Genomic DNA, 19,577 nt, shown 5'->3' with positions numbered 1-19,577 from the left:
TTAGGGTTTTGAGAAGAGGAACATGTAAAATCATCATCCATGAGAGGAGGAGAGTGAGTGGACTAGATAGAGGCTTGTACTAAAATTACTGGAAAGCAATAATGGCCAATTTGAAGTTAGATGTCCTACATTTAAAGCACGATAGTCGGCATGCCTGCTGTGGCTCAGATATTGTTTGTTTGGCCCCACTATGTTTCATGTGAACTTTGATCCCGAGTGCTGAAGTTGGGACCTGGTGGGAGGTTTTTGAATCATGGGGTGGATATCTCCTGTATGGCTCTGTACCATTCCTACTGGAGTGATTGAGTTCTTATACTTAGTTACTGTGAGAACAGGTTGTTGAAAAGAGTCTGGAAACTCTTCGTCTATCTTCCTTCCTCCATTGCCATGTGATGCCTGCTCCCTTTCACCTTCCGCTATGAATGAAAGCTTCCTAATGCCATCACCAGAAGATGTTGATGCCATACTTCCTGTACAGCCTGCACAATCGTGAGCCAAATAAACCTATTTTCTTTATAAATTGCCCAGCCTCAGGTATTCCTTTATAGCAAAACAAATGGACTAAAATGATGGATGTGTGTTTTTCTCCTATCATATTTGAATGCACAGGTGTAGTTATAGGAGATGAGATTACATTTCAAATGCAGATTTGTCCGGCATCCGTGTATTAGACAGGGAACCTGAGGCAAAAGTGAGGTTTTGGAATTTCAGCTATTTATAGAGAGGAGTGAGACAATAAGGAAGTAATGAAAGTATGTGAGGATCAATGACTTGTACATACTAGTGGGGTCTAAAACTCATAAATAATAATCCATATGTGAAGCCGTATATATAATTTCCATTTTCAAATGGCAAAAAATCCAGTCTCAGAAATTTTAGATGAGATGTCTGTTCCAAAATTGAACACGTTGACACAGTTCATGTCAATCCCCAAATTGTAGACATTTCTGACCCCTCACTTACTGTTTTTCCACAAGGTTAAGCTCAATCCCTCTACAGTAATAATGGAAAATGTCTCTCTAAAATAGTTGATTTTTTAAAGATAATCACTTTGTCATTTTCCACAATAACCCCAGGAATTATTTTAGTAAGTACCTACTTTTGAGCAGACATCTCTTGATTTGATAATCTCTCACCTGAGTGCCTTTATACTCAATCTTAAATATCTGTGAACTTTTTCCTTCAGTTCTATAGCTTAGTTGAAACAAAGTAAAATGAAAGTATTAAACTTATTTAAATATGACCCTTGTTTTCCTTTATATTGAGCATGTTGCCAATGCCTTGTGCCAACTGAAACTTCTTCACTAACCTCATGTTCCTCTTAACCATCCGGTCATTTAAAAATTCAGATTTATCACTAGTTAAATGCAACAGTGATTTACAGTTATTCGTGAACATTTGTCAAGCTTATATTTACCCAGTTCCACAAACTCAAAACTAATTGAGAGTAATGACTTGGAAATAAGGATTTGTTAGCTAAAATAGAATTAGCTTCTCATGTTATCTATTCCTGGCCCAGTGGCCAGGGACAGATTGGTCTAGAGGGGAAGGGGGCACGTATCCAGCGAAACTAATTGGAAAATGGGACAGCAGCAAAGGAAAAAAATGTAATCATTTAAAGTGGTTCTACGTGGTGGTTTTTGTAAAAACCTCTGCTCCAGGAGACTCTCCATGTTTTAGGCCTGCAGCCTGGCACAACAGCATCTGTAATTAACCATGGGGAAACTTCACCCCCAGCATGTCCTCAACATAATAATTGGACATAATATTCATCAATTTATCACAAATGCCAAAATGAATTATGCTTTCCAATGGCATTTTTTGCAATATTCTATAGTAAAAAACATACTACCTGAGGTTATATAGCTAAGTTTTGAGTGTGACTTTCAATCTAAGAGTTTTGATTCTTTGGGTAAGTCATTTTATTTCTGAGCCTCAATTTACTCATCTACATAATAATTTCTTTTAAGAATGGCAGATTTTTTAAATCTCTATGCTTCAAATTTGACAATCTGAATTAACTCATTTTGCTATGAGACATATGGTAATTAGAATTATCATCTATTGTCCCACATCTCTTCCCTTTATCTTATGGTTTTTCTGTTTTGTTTTGTTTTTCTGGTCATATTATTATACATGGACAGGGTTTATAATATTTACAGTCTGTTAGGGATGATAATTTCCAATTTCTTAGGTTCAATCTCACATCTGAATGGACCACCAGACCTTGTATCATGGCCTCTCCATTTTTTAATTCATATTAATTGATTTCTTAATTGGCTACACAACAAAATTTTAATGATAGTAAGTAGGGACTATCTCACAAGATTGTTTTAAGAATAAAATTGAGCAAATCATACATAAGACAATTTTAGGGAAACCATATTCAGTGAAAAATGACTCATGTTAGGCACATTAGATATATATGCCTTCAAGGGCAAATTATCTCCATTTCTTTAGATGGAAAAATTGAAGCTCACTGGTGATAATTAGTGGGTCAAAGATAACAGGATAATGATGAAAGATAGTGACAATGCTCAAAGCCAGGTCTGTCTGATGAAATTGTGGGCATTTTCCACTGCAGTTTGTAAACTATACAGACATACTAGTGACAGGTTTACTTCTACGGAAGATGTTCTTCCACGCTGGGATGCATTCTATCTGTGATTCATCCCCTGTTGTATAAAATTTAGACTTTTGGAGGGCATGCTTGGAGCAAGAGGTAAATTGCTCAGGATGTAACTGGAAGGACCACTAGTAGTGCCCAAAAGGTTGAGTGTTCAAGCTTCAGAAGCAGAACTAGAATTCCTATGTAACTATAAGAATGTATTTAAAGTAATGAATACCCAGCAAAAAGATAAAGGAGATAAATCAATTATATGAGCATTCTAGGTTATTCAAATGTTCATTCTGAAGTTTAGATTAAAGCCTTTAAACTAGGCAATATGAAAATGTGTGCCTTACCTCCTTTTTATGTTAAGTAGAAATAAAAGGAAAGATCTTTTCATTATGCATGTTCTTGTTTCTCTTTCTTACAATTTATGAAGATCATAGTAAGATCCCACTTACAATTTATGAAGATCATAGTAAGATCCCACATTAGAGAATATAACTTAAAATTGTTTCTTCCAATTAATAAATACAAGTACATGAAAAAATTAAAGTGATACTAGTTTGACTATTTCTCAGTATCCAAGATGTCTGTATTTATTATGCTTTATAATTTCACCTATTATTTTCTTCACTTCAATGTAAAATGAATTGAAAAATTATGTCCTCCAATTTTTTTTTGCCACATCAAATGTCGTAACTTTACTTACATCTATATATCTAAACGATTCCAGTTGCTGGTATATTTCAGGAGGAAGTAATGAGTGTATACTATTTTTATTTATATTTAAACTTATATTTGCAGCATAATTTTCAGTAGTCTTTTACCAGAGGCCAGAAAAGGAGGAGGATGTAGGAAAAAATACATAAATGTATTTGTTGTTGCTGAAATGTACACTTAAAAATGGTAAAGATGGTAAATTATATAAGCATATTTTACCTCAATAAAAATAGCTTTAATAAAATTGTGGCAATATGAATACCTCGAAGTAGAAATCTCATGTAGTAGAATACTATAGAGTTATGTATCTATACACACACACACACATTATAGATATCAGTAGTGTCTTTTACTCTGGGTGGTAGAATCAGAGGAAATCTTAAAGATTTCTGTGTACCTTGCAGTGTTATAAATTTCTTTCAAATTTATATAACTTTTATAATTTAAAAGATTACTTATTTAGAAAATATAAAAACGGTGTGTTTTCTATAAAATAGCACTTGCAAAATAAAAAAGCTCTCCCCAGAATTTTTTTTTTACAACATTTCATCATTCAAACCTTGGAATAGAACATTAAGTGCAAGGCTATTTCCTAAGAGCAATTGGAAGAAAAGTATGTTTAACAAAATTACCCTCATTCCAAGTAATCATACAAGCAAAAGAAAAGAAACTTTGTTTGACTTCCCATCATCACAAGTTTAAATTAAATTCTCTCTTCTTTTTGTTTCTTTGTTTTCAAATCTGTTTTGTTTCTGTGTAGCTTAGAAAAGGATCATTTTGTGTGAATTCCTCATCTCTATAGGAACTCTAAGAAAATAGAGAAAGAACTGGCGAAGTTGGAACAAACACAAGCAACGAAATTTTTTTTTTTTTTTTTTGGCTCGTTTGTTGTTGGTGATTGTCCAGCCATCTATATTTTTTATTGTTCGTATGCTGAAATTCTTCACCTGCCCATTTTGTATTGCCTCTGCCGCCCGGAGGACAGATTGTTCTTCCAGGCCCTCATTGTGAGGAGGAAAGGATGGCTATCATAGATAATAGCATCAGCAGGAAGGTTGTTTTCATCTTTGCCAATGTGTTTGGGAATCTGAGGTAAAGGAAATGAGTGCTTTCTTGTTATAAGGCTTTGCTCTATTTCTTTTCATTCTCCTTGATTGAAACTAGCGTTCTATAAATGGCTACTTAGTAAAGGATTTAGTTCCTATTGAAGCTAAAATGAAAGCCTTTAAAAGTGTAACTTTTCTCTGGAGGTAATGTATCACCAATGTGTATGAGTGTGTGTGTGTGTGTGTGTGTGTATATGATGTGTGCATGTAACATATATATGTACATATGTGTATCTATATGTACACGCATACACACACACATGCACACCCCAAAGATGGACTTTAATCACAAAAATCTCAAAATGAAATTATTTAATAAACTATTTTCCAAAATACACAGTGTAAAAATTAGTTACACGGGAAGATGTAGTTGTTTTAGAGAAAAGATTTCAAAGAATAATAGAAAATAAAATTTGAGAAACAATAGAAAATAAAAGAAAAACAATAGAAAATAAAATTAAACCATGTTTTTAATCAAAGTTTCTTAAAGCTTTATATGCTTATGTGCACTGTAAACTTTATAAAGTAAATAATATAGCCTGTTCTCATCTTATTTGACAATAAAATTCTTTCCTCATGAGGCAGTTTTCATGATTACTGTTAGGTACGATATCTGCTGAGTGACTCTTTTCTAGGGCTTAAGGGGTTGTGATAATAATTGAAAATATCTATTGACAAAAAAATAGATATTATATAAGACATCAACAAGGTGGTGAATATAAATTCAATATATAAAAAGAAAAACAATAAAAAAATACAATAGCAACAAAAAACAAACAGAACACCCAAGATCATATTAAAAAGGCAGACTCATTTGGATTCTATATGTGTGTGTGTATATATATATATATATGTATACACGCACACACGCTTCTCTTGAACATACATATATGTTCAATTTATATATATTTATATAAATTCATATATTATATGAAATATATACATCTTATATATTATAAGATATATATTATCTTGTATATATTATATTCCCTATATTAGTATATAAGATTTATATATTTCATATATATACATGTATATGTTCAAGATTTGCACAAGTCTGTTTAGTGTAGCATTTTACATAAAAATAAGTAATAAATTGTTAATAAAATTAGCAACAGCTTTATTGAATCAGATTTTATCATGCAACCAATATCCATAAAGAGGTAATTCTCTATGGGTTTCTCATATTTCTTCATGTTTCTGAGAAAAAGACACTGACTGCCACTGATTCATATTTTTTTTTAAGGATTTTTGTGCAGCGAACAGTCTTAGAAGATAGAAAAATGTTACGCATGATTACTGTCCAGTTGAAAACACTCAGGTTCCCTATAGTTCAGTGTTTCTCTCCTGTAACACAATTCTCTGCATGCCCAGGAGTCACCTGGACCTCTTTGAATTTTTCCATGAGTACTGGGGCTTCAGGCAAAAGAAAATGTGTTAGACACTCTGACCCCTGCTACTATTGAGAAAATTAATATCCTTTGTCTCTGACCCAAGAGTGTTATGTCTTCAACAACTATAAAACTGTAGCAGGCTGACTTGCAAGCTTGCAAATATTATAAAATCTCAGACTTCTCCTAATTCTTGAAAAAAGAAAACAAAATGAAAATTAGAGCCACATATATCAATATCAGCAAATCTATAAAATATAATGTAAAATGAAATACGTCAATTACACACTATATAATTGCTTACATAAGATTTTAAAATGTGCGAAAATGTTACTATATATATTTTGTATGGGTACATACATATATAATAGATACATAATATTACTCCTCTATATGGTAAACACTTGAAATGGACTGCATGTTTGTGTCCCCCTAAATTTATACTTGGAAATCCTAAATCCCAATGTGATGGCTTTAGGAGGTAATTAAGAAACTGAAGGAAACTGGGTGGAGCCCTCATGAATGAGAGTAGTGCCCTTATTAAAAAAAAAAAAAAATCTGGAAGATTTTCTCATCCTTGTTATCTTATGTCAGGATACAGGAAAAGACTGTCTGAAACCCAGAAGAGAGTTCTAACCAGAACAAAACCATCCGGGCACCCCGATCTCAGACTTTTAGCCTCCAGAATGATGAGAAATAAATTTCTATTGTTTAGTCCCATAGTCTATGGTAGTTTGTCATAACAATTGGAACTCACTAACACAAAAATTGGTACCTAAAAGTAGGGGTGCTGCTGTAACAAATACCTAAAAACTTAGAAGTAACTTTAGAATTGGGTAAGGGGTAAAAGCTGGAAGAGTTTGGAGGTGCATGCTAGGAAAAGCCTAGATTGTCATAAACAAATTTTAAACACAGTTCTGTTGAGAACTCGGAAAGAAAAAAAGGCTGTAGAGAATGCCTGTAACTTCTCAGGGCATATCTGAGTAATCATGAAGAGAATATAGGTAGAAAGAAGAATGGTAGAGACCACTCTGATGATGTCTCAGATGAAAATGTAGAACATGTTATTGGAAACTGGAGGAAAGACTATCCTTGCTATAAACTGACAAAGAACATGGCTGAATCATGTTTATGTGCTAGTGTTTTGTGGAAGGCAAACTTGTGAGTGATGAAATTGTATATTTAGCCAAGGACATTTCTAAGCAGTGTGTTAAAGGAGTGGCTTGATTTCTCCTGATTGCTTATCGTAAAATCTAAGAAGAAGAAAGATGAATTGAAGATGTTATTGATCATCAAAAAAGGAACCAGAACTTGAAGATTTAGATAATTATTTGCCTGTACATATTATGAAAATGGAGAAACAGTGTTCAGAAGAGAACACTAACAGTGTGAACAACAGACTTGGTCAACCATCTCAGCGAAAGCCAGGAATGGAGACTGGATTAGAATAGCAGAAACATTGCCAGCTGGAACCAGAGAAAACAGAGAAAACAGGACAAAATGGAGGAAGACTGCCAGACTTCTTAGACCCTAGGACCAGACCATAGAGCTGTTCAGCTACAAACACACGTTATCATTCAAAAACAAGGGAAGACAGCCCCAAATGCATAGGCATAGGGAGCAGGATGCCTCCACCTTGACTTCAAAGGACAAAAATGACATCCAGAAGAGCCCTGGGGCTGGGGGCCACCATGCAGAGCCCTGGGGGTGCTACCTTTTCCATGACAGAGAATCATGGCTTGGGTGGGGCCACCCCAAAGAGCTGTGGCATGGATGAAATGACTACAGAAAGAGATAGCATGGGCAGCACCCCACTGAGCTGTGGGAGTGATGTTGCCACTTCAGTGGCTCTGGAAGGCAGGACCTCTGCCCCAGTTTATCTGAAGGTGGAACCGCCATTCCAGTGGGGCTGGAAGGCAGGGTATGGAGCCAAAGCAGATTACTCTCAAACCTTAAGATCTCATGGAATTTGCCTTGCTAGGCTTAGTACTTACCTAGAACCTCTTATCCTTTCATTGTTCCTATTCCGCCTTTTGGAATAAGGATGATTATCGATGCTTGTGCCACCACTGTATTTTGGAAGCATGTAACTCATTTGGAGAAAAATTTTGTCTCAGGATAAATTATACCTTGAGTCTCACCCATTTATTAAATCACCATTGATTTAGATGATGTTTAGGTAAGATTTTGGACTTTAGACTTTAGAGTTCATGCTGGAATGAGTTAAAACTTTTAGAGCTGTTGGGATGAAATGAACATATTTTGCATGTGAGAAGGACATGAATTTTGAAAGATCAGGGGCAGAAAGTACTGGACTGAATGTTGTGTCCTCTCAAAATGTATATGTTGAAATCCTAGTCCTCAAGGTGATGGTATTAGAGGTGGAGTCTTTGGAAGCTAATTAGATTTGGGCACAGTTTCCCAGATCATGAGGGTGAAGCCCTAATGAATGGGAATAGTGCTGCCATAAAAGGGACCCCAGAGAGGGTTCTCACTCTCTGCCACTAAAGACACAAGAAAATAGCAGGCTGCAACTCAGGAAAGGGCCCCCCACTATTTCCTGATGATGCTTGGAAACTTGATCTCAGACTTTCAGCCTCCAGAACTGTAAGAAATTAATTCCTGTTGCTTAAATCTCCCAGGTTATGGTAATCTTTTATATGAGCCAGAACTAAGATGACACCTAAGGCTAGAGCTGGAATGAAATCATTTGTAATAGATTTTTTTTTTAAAGAAATCTGGAGAACTCTGGCATCTTATATGATATATACAGAGCTGAGAAGCCATCATTTCTGCCTTTACAACAGCAAAAAAAAAAAAAAATGTTGAGCAAACTGAAAATCAACAACTCTTTTTAGATCTGTCAGAAAATTGAGGTCACGAACAAACTGCTGCCATAAAAAATTGGAGAGACACGTAAACAGAGAAAAATCACAACTTAATTGAAACCAAAACCCAGGAGTAGAAACTTGCCACTGGATCCAGTGCTGGAGGGAACACCTGAACTGCAACTGAGGAATTGCTGGACTGTCAGTGTGCATGAGCTGACAGTTAAAAATTGAGGGGCCCAGTCTTGGGGGGACTCAAAATGTCATGATTTTTACCTCCAGGAGTCCCACCAGTTTCTCCTGTGAAGGTCAGTGAAAAGTCCCCTCCAGCTTCCAGTATCTGGAATTTCAAAATAAGTCCAGAACATTCTCTTCTCCTTAACAGAAGCCTGCCTTCAAATGAAACTACTTTACCAGAGCCTACACAATTTGGGTTTTCCAGAACCTAACTGGGAGAAGGTGGAAACCCAAATCAAACAACTCTAGGGATTTAAAAAAACAAAAACAAAACCAAAAACACCTCAGAAGCACTTGTGAAGGTCACATATCTGGTGCACAGTCTCCCTAAAAGACTGAAATTGAATTATAGGACTATACACTGCTTCTCTTAACTCATATTTTACACCACATAACTCATGCTCCTGTGTAAGCGATTATGATGGAAAGAAAACCAAGACTCAGGTCCTATTTTGAATGAGTCTCTAAACAGACCCAAAGACATCAAGGAAAACAAAAACAAGGACACTAGAGGACATGATAACTTTTGACACACACAACTACTATGAAGAATAGACACTTCTGACTAGTAAACAAAAAGTCATGCCTCAAGACAAAAAATGCCGTCTGAAGATAAAAAGTAAACATCTGAACCAGACTGATATGGCTGGAGTTTTGAAATTATCAGACTAGAAATTTAAAATAATTCTAATTAATATGTCAAGAGCTCTAATGGATAAGGTGCACAACATGCAAGATCATATGTCAACTGAGAGATGAGCATTTTAAGAAAATGTTATAAGGACATTGTTGAGTCAAACAAAAAAAAACTGTAACACAAACGCAGAATGTATTATATGTTTATAAGTAGATTAGATATGGACAAGGAAATAATTCACATACTTGGAAATGAAACTTCCTAAACTGAAAAGGAAAAAAAAAGAAAAAAATCAAACAAAATATTCAAAAACTATAGACAATCACACAAGGTGTTTCATATGTTTAATGAATGGAAATACTAGAAACAGAAAATAAAAAGGAGCAAAATACATATTTGAAGTAATAATGGCTGAAAAATTTTCAAAATTAATGACAGACACCAAACCACAGATCCAAGAATCTCAAAAAACACAAAGCAGGACAAATGCCAAAAAGTCGACACCTAGGCACATTGTATCATACTGCAGAAAATCAAAATGAAAGAAAAATATTAAAAGTAGCTCAGTTGAGGGTTACAGGCAAGGGCAGATAACTCTACTTATAAAGGAACAGGAATGAGAATTAAATGAAACTTCTGTTTAGAAAACATGCAAGCAAGAAGAAAGTAGTGTGAAATGTTGAAAGAAAAATAAAATACTAACCTAGAATGCTAAACCCATTGGAATTTTCCTTCAAAAGTGAAGGAGAAATAAAGACTTTCTCAGGCAAAAAAAAATGTATTGCCAATAGACCTGCCCTTCAAGAATTATCAAAAGTAGTACTTCAGAGAGAGGGAAAATGATATAGCTCAGAACCTCAAACCTACATAAAAAAAGGAAAGGAAAAGCATGGCAAAATAAAATACATGATGGCAAAATAAATGGCATTTCAAAAATTAAAATTGATCTAATTCATAGCAATGTGTCCAAAATAATGATATCAACAATGTATTCAGTGATTATAACTGACAGGTAAGTGTAATGAATGGCAGATGTGTTAGGGAACAGGAAAAAAGTATTAGGAACACTCTCAGATAAGGTATTTGCACTATCTATGAAGTATATAGTGTTATTTGAAAGCAGACTTGAATTAGTCAGAAACGTGTATTGCAAAGACTACAGCAACCATTAAGATGCAAAAGAGCGATTATAACTGATATATTAAGAAAGGAGAAAAATTGGAATCATACAAAATGCTTAATTTAAATTAGAGGAAACAGAAGACCTGGAAAACAAAAATAAAAACAAGAATAAGGGCAGTAAGTAGAAAATAGCAATAAATATGGTAGATAGTAATCCAATTATATCAACTATTTATGGAAATGTTAGTGATTTTAGTACACCAATACACAGAAATTGTCAGAACAGAAAAAAATAACCAAGGGCTAACTATATATTGTTTACAAGAAAATCACCTTAAATATAAAGACATGGACAGATTAAAAGCAAAGGGATGGAAAAAGACACACCATGCTAACACGAATCAAAAGAAAACTATAGTAACCATATTAATTTCAGATGAAGTGCACTTCAGAGCAACAAAAAGTATCAGGGATAAAGGGGACCATTACGTGATGATAAAGGTATGAAGAATCCAAGAAGTAAGAACAATTCTTAAGGTGTATACGAAGCTAACCACATAGCATCAAAATACATGAGACAAAATGTACAAGAACTTCAGGGAGAAATGAACAAATTAATTGTTATAGATAGAGATTTCAACCCCTCTTAATCAGCAATTGACAGAAAATCAGTAAGGTCATAGTTGAATGGAAGAGCATCTTCAATCAACTAGATCTAACTTTCATTTATGGAACGTGTTATTCAACAGTGGCAGAACACACATTCTTCTAAAGCTCACATGGAACATCCACCAAGACAGACCACTTTCTGGACCATAAAAGAAAACTTAACACATTTACAAGAATATAAATCATATGAAGTATGTCCTCAGACAATCATATAATTGAATTAAAAATCAATAACTAAAAGATAGCTGGAAAAATTTAAAAATACTTGAGATTTAACAGCACACTTCTAAATAACACACGGGTCAAAGAAGTCTCAAAATAAATTAAAAATTTTTGAAATAAAAATATATAATATAAAAATGTGTGGAAGCCAGCAAAAGCAATGCTTAGAGAAAAATTTACAGAAGTGATACATATATTAGAAAAGAAGAAAAATCTGAAATTATTCATCTAAGCTTCTTTAGGAAACTAGAAAAAACTTAAAATTCAATCATAAATTTAAAAGATTAAAAACAGAAAATCAACAGGGAAAATCAAAATCAGACCCTGGTTTTTTATATATAAAATTGATAATGGACTATCCTAGCTAAGTAAGGAAAAAAGAAACATATTACTAATTTTGGAATTAAAGAGAGCCATCACTACTAATCCCATGAAAATTAAAAGGATAATAAAGAATATTATGTAAAACTCTATGCTCATAAATTTGATAACCTAGAAGAAATGGATCAATTCCTTGAAAGACACAATCTGCTAAAACACACAAGGAGAAACAGGCCTCTATATCTAAGAAATCGAGTCAATAATTAGTAACTTTTAAAGTTGTCTTCTCTGGTGCAGGGGTCCCCAACCCCAGGCCATGGACCAGTACTGGTCGGTGGCCTGTTAGGAACCAAGCCACACAGCAGGTGGTGAGTGGCAGGCAAACAAGCATTACTACCTGAAATCTGCCTTCTGTCAGATCAGCAGCAGCATTAGATTCTCATAGGATTATGAACTCTACTATGAACCGCACATGCAAGGGATCTAGGTTGCATGCTTCTTGTGACAATCTAATGCCTGATGTTCTGAGGCAGAACAGTTTCATCCTGAAACCATCCTCTCTCCCTCCCCATTTGTGGAAAAATTGTTTTCCATGAAACTGATTTCTGGTGCCAAAAAGATTGGGGACTGCTGACTGCTGCTTTAGTAAATTTAACCAAATTTTTTTCTTTCTTTTTTTTTTTTTTTTTTTTTTGAGATGGAGTCTCGCTCTGTTGCCCAAGCTGGAGTGCAGTGGTGCGATCTTGGATCTTGGCTCACTGCAAGCTCCACCTCCCGGGTTCACGCCATTCTCCTGCCTCAGCCTCCCGAGTAGCTGGGACTACAGGCACCCACCACCACACCCGGCTAATTTTTGTATTTTTAGTAGAGACAGGGTTTCACTGTGTTAGCCAGGATGGTCTCAATCTCCTGACCTTGTGATCCGCCCGCCTCAGCGTCCCAAAGTGCTGGGATTACAGGCGTGAGCCACTGTGCCCAGCCCCAGCATTTTTCAAAAGAAATTATACCAAGGTCCTACCATTTCTTCCAGACAATAGAAGTTGTGGTAATATTTTCTAACTAATTTTATGAGGCCACTGTTACCCTAGTACCAAAAGCAGACAAAAATATTACAAGAAAGGAAAGCTACATAGCAATATCTCTCATAAACATAGGTGTAAAAAGCCTCAGCAGAATATAAGCACATCAAATCCAGCAGTGTCTAAAAAAATACACACCACAATGAAGTTGGATTTATTACAACTATACAAGACTCACTTAACAGTTGAAAATCAACTAAGGTAATCCATAACATCAAAAAGCTAAATCAAGAAAATTGTATTACATTAATAGATGCAGAAAACACATTATACTAAATTCAACACACATTCATGATAAAACTCTCAGAAAACTAGGACTTCATTTAAATTAATCATGTGTTGGAAACTCAATCTCCAATGCGTATTATGCTATAGGACCAGAAGATGGCATGGTCAATTAATTGCCGACTTCCTCAGCAGACTTGCTATAAAGTGGAGGCTTTGTTTTGACACAATACTGCACGTGATTTGTATCAGTAGAAAACAACTCTGTCAACTCTCAGCTAGAAGTTGCAATTGAGGCGCTACAGGCAGGAAAGAAAGGCAAATTTATATCCAGAATATGTGTCTGTTCTTATCTAAGTGAGTTGCTATTCAGTAGAATTAACGGGTCACCAAGGAACTGATTGGTCTTCTCAAGGACTAGAGTAATATCAGGAGATTTATGTTTTAGGATTGAATAGAATACTCTGGCAAAACCAAAGATCACATATCATGTACCCTAGGCCATAATAATCATCTCCAGATAGGACAACATATCTGGTACAGCAGCTGCAAATGAAGCTTAAGCTTCATTGAATTTGATGTAATTCACTTTCATCCTCCAGTATTTGTTGCACTTTTGGAAAACCATGTTACTAAAATAAATGGGAATATGATGGAGATAACACTTCTGTTCTTCAGGTATTTAAGAGTGGTGCTGTTCTCTACCGTTCCCACTTAGATATAATTGTATTTTGGTTTGCTTTCTTGGTTGATTGTGTGGGGTTTCAAAAGCTCCCACTTACTCTTTTTCACTGATAGCTTATCCCCTCACAAGCCAAGGAACCAACGTCCAATATATGGTAAATGCCCATTGCAATTACACAGTAGGTGACTAGAGAAAGGTCCACGGAGTGTCAGTACACCCAGCAGACCCACTGCAGCCTGGACCTGGGCCTAGAATTCTGCCTATTACTTGTGTCTGTTTTGTCCTTCCCTAGCACAGAGGCCACAATGATATACTGGATCTCTGGAAATCAGTGTTAACTCATGACTGTTTCTAGAAGTTCTCACAATGCCTGAATGTCACCCTATTACCATTGTACTGATATTCAAAAATGACTATTGGATCCTTTGAGAAAGACTGGAGGAATCATTGCTGCACAAATTTGCAACGGTGTTGCAGGCTCCTTCTTCCTAGGGGCCTGCCCTTGCCTTCAGTCAGTAGGTTCTAGGTCTGAGAAGTAGTAAGATCTGGGAACTAGGCAATAATTCTCAAACTTCTTTAGCCTCTTGATCATTCTCCTTGCTTTCATTTTCATTGTCAAGATAGATCAGTACTCTTGCTCAATGCCTATTTACCTTACTGCCAACAAGGCCACGCTCTGCTAAATATCTTCATGGTTCTCTGTGGTCTAGCCCTCTAGTTGCCTTTGCAAACTTACTGCTCATTTATTTAATTCTACCCACTTTTAATTAAGAAGTTTAAGTGACACTTCTACTGGGGATTCTATTATCTCTATTGCTGTTAGGTGGTGTAGATGCAAATTCAACCAAATCTGACCACGAAGACAACCACCACTGAGCTTCTCAATGATATTGATATCCCTGTCTCCAAGATATTCATTTTAATTTTGATGAGACAAATATCCTCTGGGCCCTCCCATGGAAAAAAAGTTAGCTGGTGTGTTCTCCCTATATATAGAAATGTATATTATACATGTGTACTATATACAGAGTATATCTAATCTTCCATTGGAAACACACACTCTCTCTCTCTCTCTCCATATATATATATATATGTTGTCAACATATACATATAGGGAGAGAGAGTGTTGACTACATATATATATGTGTGTGTGTATATATATATATGACAACATATATATGTTTGTGTATATATATATATGACAACATATATATATGTTGTCAAGGAGATCTTCACTGTTTTCTTTTTCTCCAGGGCATCAATTGCACTCTTCAACACCCTATCTGATTCCATTGTCCTTATAATTATGACTTTCTCAACACCTTCCGTATGCCTGATATATAGATATAACTATATCTATATCTATCTATCTATCTATCTATCTATCTATCTATCTATCTATCTAACTATGCCATAGTATATCTGCTCTTACATGCCCACTATTATAAACTCTTTGGTCCTTTTCACTATGGCAGCTCTGGCATTTTTACTTCACTTAGTGCTGGCCATGGCCCTCTGTTATCTTCCAAGAGCCATCCTAGAATCTTTTTTGCACCAACTTCCAGGGTACATTCTAAGCCTCTAAATGCAGCTTGTTTACATCTTTATGGGAGTATGCTCCTATGATTAGTTTCTGTATATATAGCTCCTACAGAGATGAACTCTCCCTTACGCAGCTTTATGTGTCCCAACATTAACTGAGGAATTTCAGGATCCAGTCCTTCACATCTTCTCTTGGCTTATGTTCTGTAGTATATGTTGGCTAGATACTGGAGTTACTATGTGGTATAGGCCCTTTCCTTTCTGAGCAGTCCCAGCACATCTCTGTTATGAATTTAAAATAGTCATCGCTCTGGCACTCAGAAGAAGCAGAATGAATCCTGGAGGCAGAGGCCATGAGTTACCTTGCAAGGCAGAATCCTTGCTAGCTTTCAACAGAGAGGAAAGGGCCACTTCTTCAAACTCAAGAATTCCAGGGTATTCGACATTGTGACAATTTGAGATTGTCACTGCATTAACTCTGATGTGTCCATCAGAAGTTTCCAGGTCCTACTCCTTTTCAACAGGGCCTTAACCTTGGGAAAAAAATCAGCAGGGTTGTGATTTTCTCTTCCTATATAAAGTGGATCTTCAGATTTGTTTTTTCTCTGCAGCTGCAGTAAATTAATTCTTTTTATATGTTGCCAAGGAGACCTTCACTGTTTTTCTCTAGGGCACCAATTGCACTCCTCAACACCCTATCTGATTCCATTGTCCTTATAATTATGACTTTCTCAACATCTTCCATATGCCTGAGTTATATCTGCCAGGGCATTTGTTCAGCCACTGTTTCCTCCCAGTTCAACATTTCTACAAATTTAACATCTGTACTGCTACCACATGCCAGGTGTTATCATACTCCACTCTCAGTGGAGTGAGGGTGATGATTCCTCTGTGTTCGCAGGCAGGAGGGTTGTCCACCTCCAAATCTCATTTAGAGTATGCTTCCTCAGACCACCTTTGACCAACTCTTTGAGTTTAGATTCTGCAGAAAATAAGCTCTGGGTGTAAAACGTGTGTGCAGGATTTTAATTTGTGTGTGCTTTTGGAAAGAACACCCGTGAGGGGATGATGGGAGGAGACAAAGCTGACTTGTGATGTGTTACAAACTGAGGCCTCAGGAGCTGGAATGTTTCTTCTCAGTTGTTTTAAACTAAGGCAAGGGAGTTGGGTTTTGGACATCCAGAGTGACAAGTATTGGACACAGGCAGCCTCTGAGGAGTTATCTAATTTGGGGCCAGGCAATGTCTTTCAATCACTGGTGATTTCAAGGTGGAACTCAGTTGTGAGCTCTTAGCATATTGCATTTCTAGCAGCTGGAATGTAAGTGCTTAGGCATATCTGGGAGGCAAACCACAGCAGCCATTACAATATACTTTTCTTCACTTAAGAGGGGCTTTAGAACAATAGAAAAAAGATCTTTAACTTGTATTCAACATGAAAACACAGCTTAATACATGTGTAATAGTTTTATTCATTTAACAGGTATTTATTGATCATGATAGGTGTTGCATTACACAATTTATGTTGAAATCAATGTTCACTGTGGGTATTACAACTATTTTAGTTACAGTAGAGCTTAATTTGAGATAAAAGAGCTATGTTAATGAAACAAAAGTGTCCTCATATCCTGATGACACTTCTTTGCTTAATATTAATAAAAAGATGTGGAGATAATTAGCATGAGAATTTTCTAGTGATTATATTAATCCCTTTATAGCTTTATATTCATGCATTCTAAAGGTCATCATTTTATTTTAAAAGTCACATGTTCTTTCTAACCAAGTTTTACCTTATCTCTTTTCTTTGTTGTTAAGTGGGACATGTTGACCTTATAGGTTTTTATTCTTAAAAAAAAAAAGTAGATGAGACATTATATGCAGCTCAGTTTGTAAGTCATTACTTTTAGGAATCAAACCTTGCCGTGGCAACAAATCCTTTCTTTTTTATTGTGCTTGAATACCTGGCTGGGTTTCTCCTCCACTTGGTGCTATGATATAACATCCTGCTGGTTTTGATGTAGCTATTACTGCATAATAAGAGAGCAATTGTGTGTTCAATCTCAGTGTGTTCAATTGTGTACTTGATATATCCTCAGTCAGGGATACTTAAAGATATACTCTGGAGCCCTGGATTTGGAAGTTTAAAAAGGCTTATTTTATGTTTTCATGTAATACCAACCAGTTTATTTAACTTTCCTTGATGTTGCCACAAGTTTGAAATGATTTCATTTAATTTGTTTGGCTTATGATGAACTAACAATACAAAATAAGGAGAAATATATTTCTAGAGTCATTTTATGTAGACTCATAGATGTATTTATTCTGAAACTGCTTCTCCTTAGGGATGATGAAACTCTGCTTTTAAAACATTCTGGTTGAAGTGATTGACTCTTTTAAAAATAAGATTGTAATAGTCCAGAACACATAAAGTTGAGAGATTTTCTTCTCTTTTTCCTTTCTTTTATTTTTTTATTTTTTTCGAGACAGGATCTCATTGTGCCACCCAGGCTGGAGTGCAGTGGAGGGATCATGGCTCACTGCGCCCTGACCTGCTAGGCTCACGCAATCCTTGTACCTCAGCCTCCTGAGTAGCTGGGACTATAGGCACATGCCACCACACCCTGCTAAATTTGTATTTTTTGTAGAGACAGGGTTTCACCATGTTGCCCAGGCTGCTTTCTAACTCCTGAGCTCAAGCAATCCACCCACCTTTGCCTCTCAAAGCACTGGGATTATAGGCATGAGCTACCACCCCCAGCCTGAGATTTAATTGTATCTGTGTATATGGTGGCAAACAAGAGTCACTCTTTAGTTTGTCTAAGCAAAGTGATGAGCATAGTAGAAAGAATTTAGCTCGAATCACTCAAAGATTCATTATTACAACTAATATCAATAATACTGAATGTACAATCTTCAAACTACATAAAAATACATGTTAAAGAGAAAACCTCATGACACCACCTCAACCATCTCTAGGGGTATTCATTATCAAAAATTTGGTCTGTATTAATATACAACATTTTATAATATATAAATATCTTCATGTTTGTCAATATGTTTTCTGATTTAGAATGGGATATATAGTTTTCTTCTTCAACTTGAAAATTTCATGCTATATTATGTTGTGGATTTATATCTGCCTTCTTTTAAATGACTGCATGATAGTTTTTATGGTTATATGGTGGTTTGTACCTTCCTTATCGGTTGCTTCTTCATGTATTCAATATGTATTTGCTACTTTATTCTCAGCACTACTGATATAGTTGCAAACATGACAGAATACTTTTTCTACCTTCACAGATTTTCTATAAAGAGGAGATATGTCATAAATAACAAAATATATATTTATGGATGTGAATATTATTAGTTGTGTTTTATTACAAATAATAATACTGTGCATAACATTACCTGTTTCATTTCCACATGTGAGTAAGTATCTGTAAGATAAATTCATGTAAGTAGAATCACTGGCTTTAAAAATACCTAAAATTCAAAATAGTTCAAATTGCCCCCTATAAATGCCCTCTCTACATTTTTATGTTTACTAATACTCTATAAGTGTAATCATTTCCCAACTTATTTTCTAGTATTGAGTGTTATAAAATATTTCATTATCAGCCAATCTTGTAGGTGACAAATGGTGTCTCATTAATGCTTTATTTTGTTTTCAGTTGTGTATGACTTATATTTTGGTAATATTATTAATCTTATTTATTTTTATGAATAAATTTTATTCTATTTTCAAATCATGTTTATATTGATTGATTGATTTAAAAGTTCCCTTACATATTATAGATTGTCACTGTTCGCTAAATATGTTAGTTAACTGGTTCCACTTTATCATTTATTCTTTCATTTGTTTGTGTAAACTTTGCCATATATTTTTAAAGAAATGAATTTCAATTCATTCCTTTAAATGAAATTTAATGAAATTGTATGGCTAGTTATTCATGCATAGGCTATGTCTTTCTGTGGAAGTCTTTCTCCATAATGATAGTTTAAAATATTAACTAACAGTACCTCTGGATCCAGACTAGATGGAATACATGCATTCTAATCTATTCCTCCTGCTAGTTGCAACTAATAACTCTGAACAAAATACACAGAGTAACAATCAGAAGACTCTGAAAATAACAATTCAAAACAAACAAGACAAACCAAGTAGGGATCTTAGATTCACTGC

The sequence above is a fragment of the Pan troglodytes genome, chromosome 3 (genome assembly GCF_028858775.2).
Source record: "Pan troglodytes isolate AG18354 chromosome 3, NHGRI_mPanTro3-v2.0_pri, whole genome shotgun sequence".
In the NCBI taxonomy this organism is placed as follows: domain Eukaryota; kingdom Metazoa; phylum Chordata; class Mammalia; order Primates; family Hominidae; genus Pan; species Pan troglodytes.
This window is presented reverse-complemented; position numbering follows the sequence as displayed.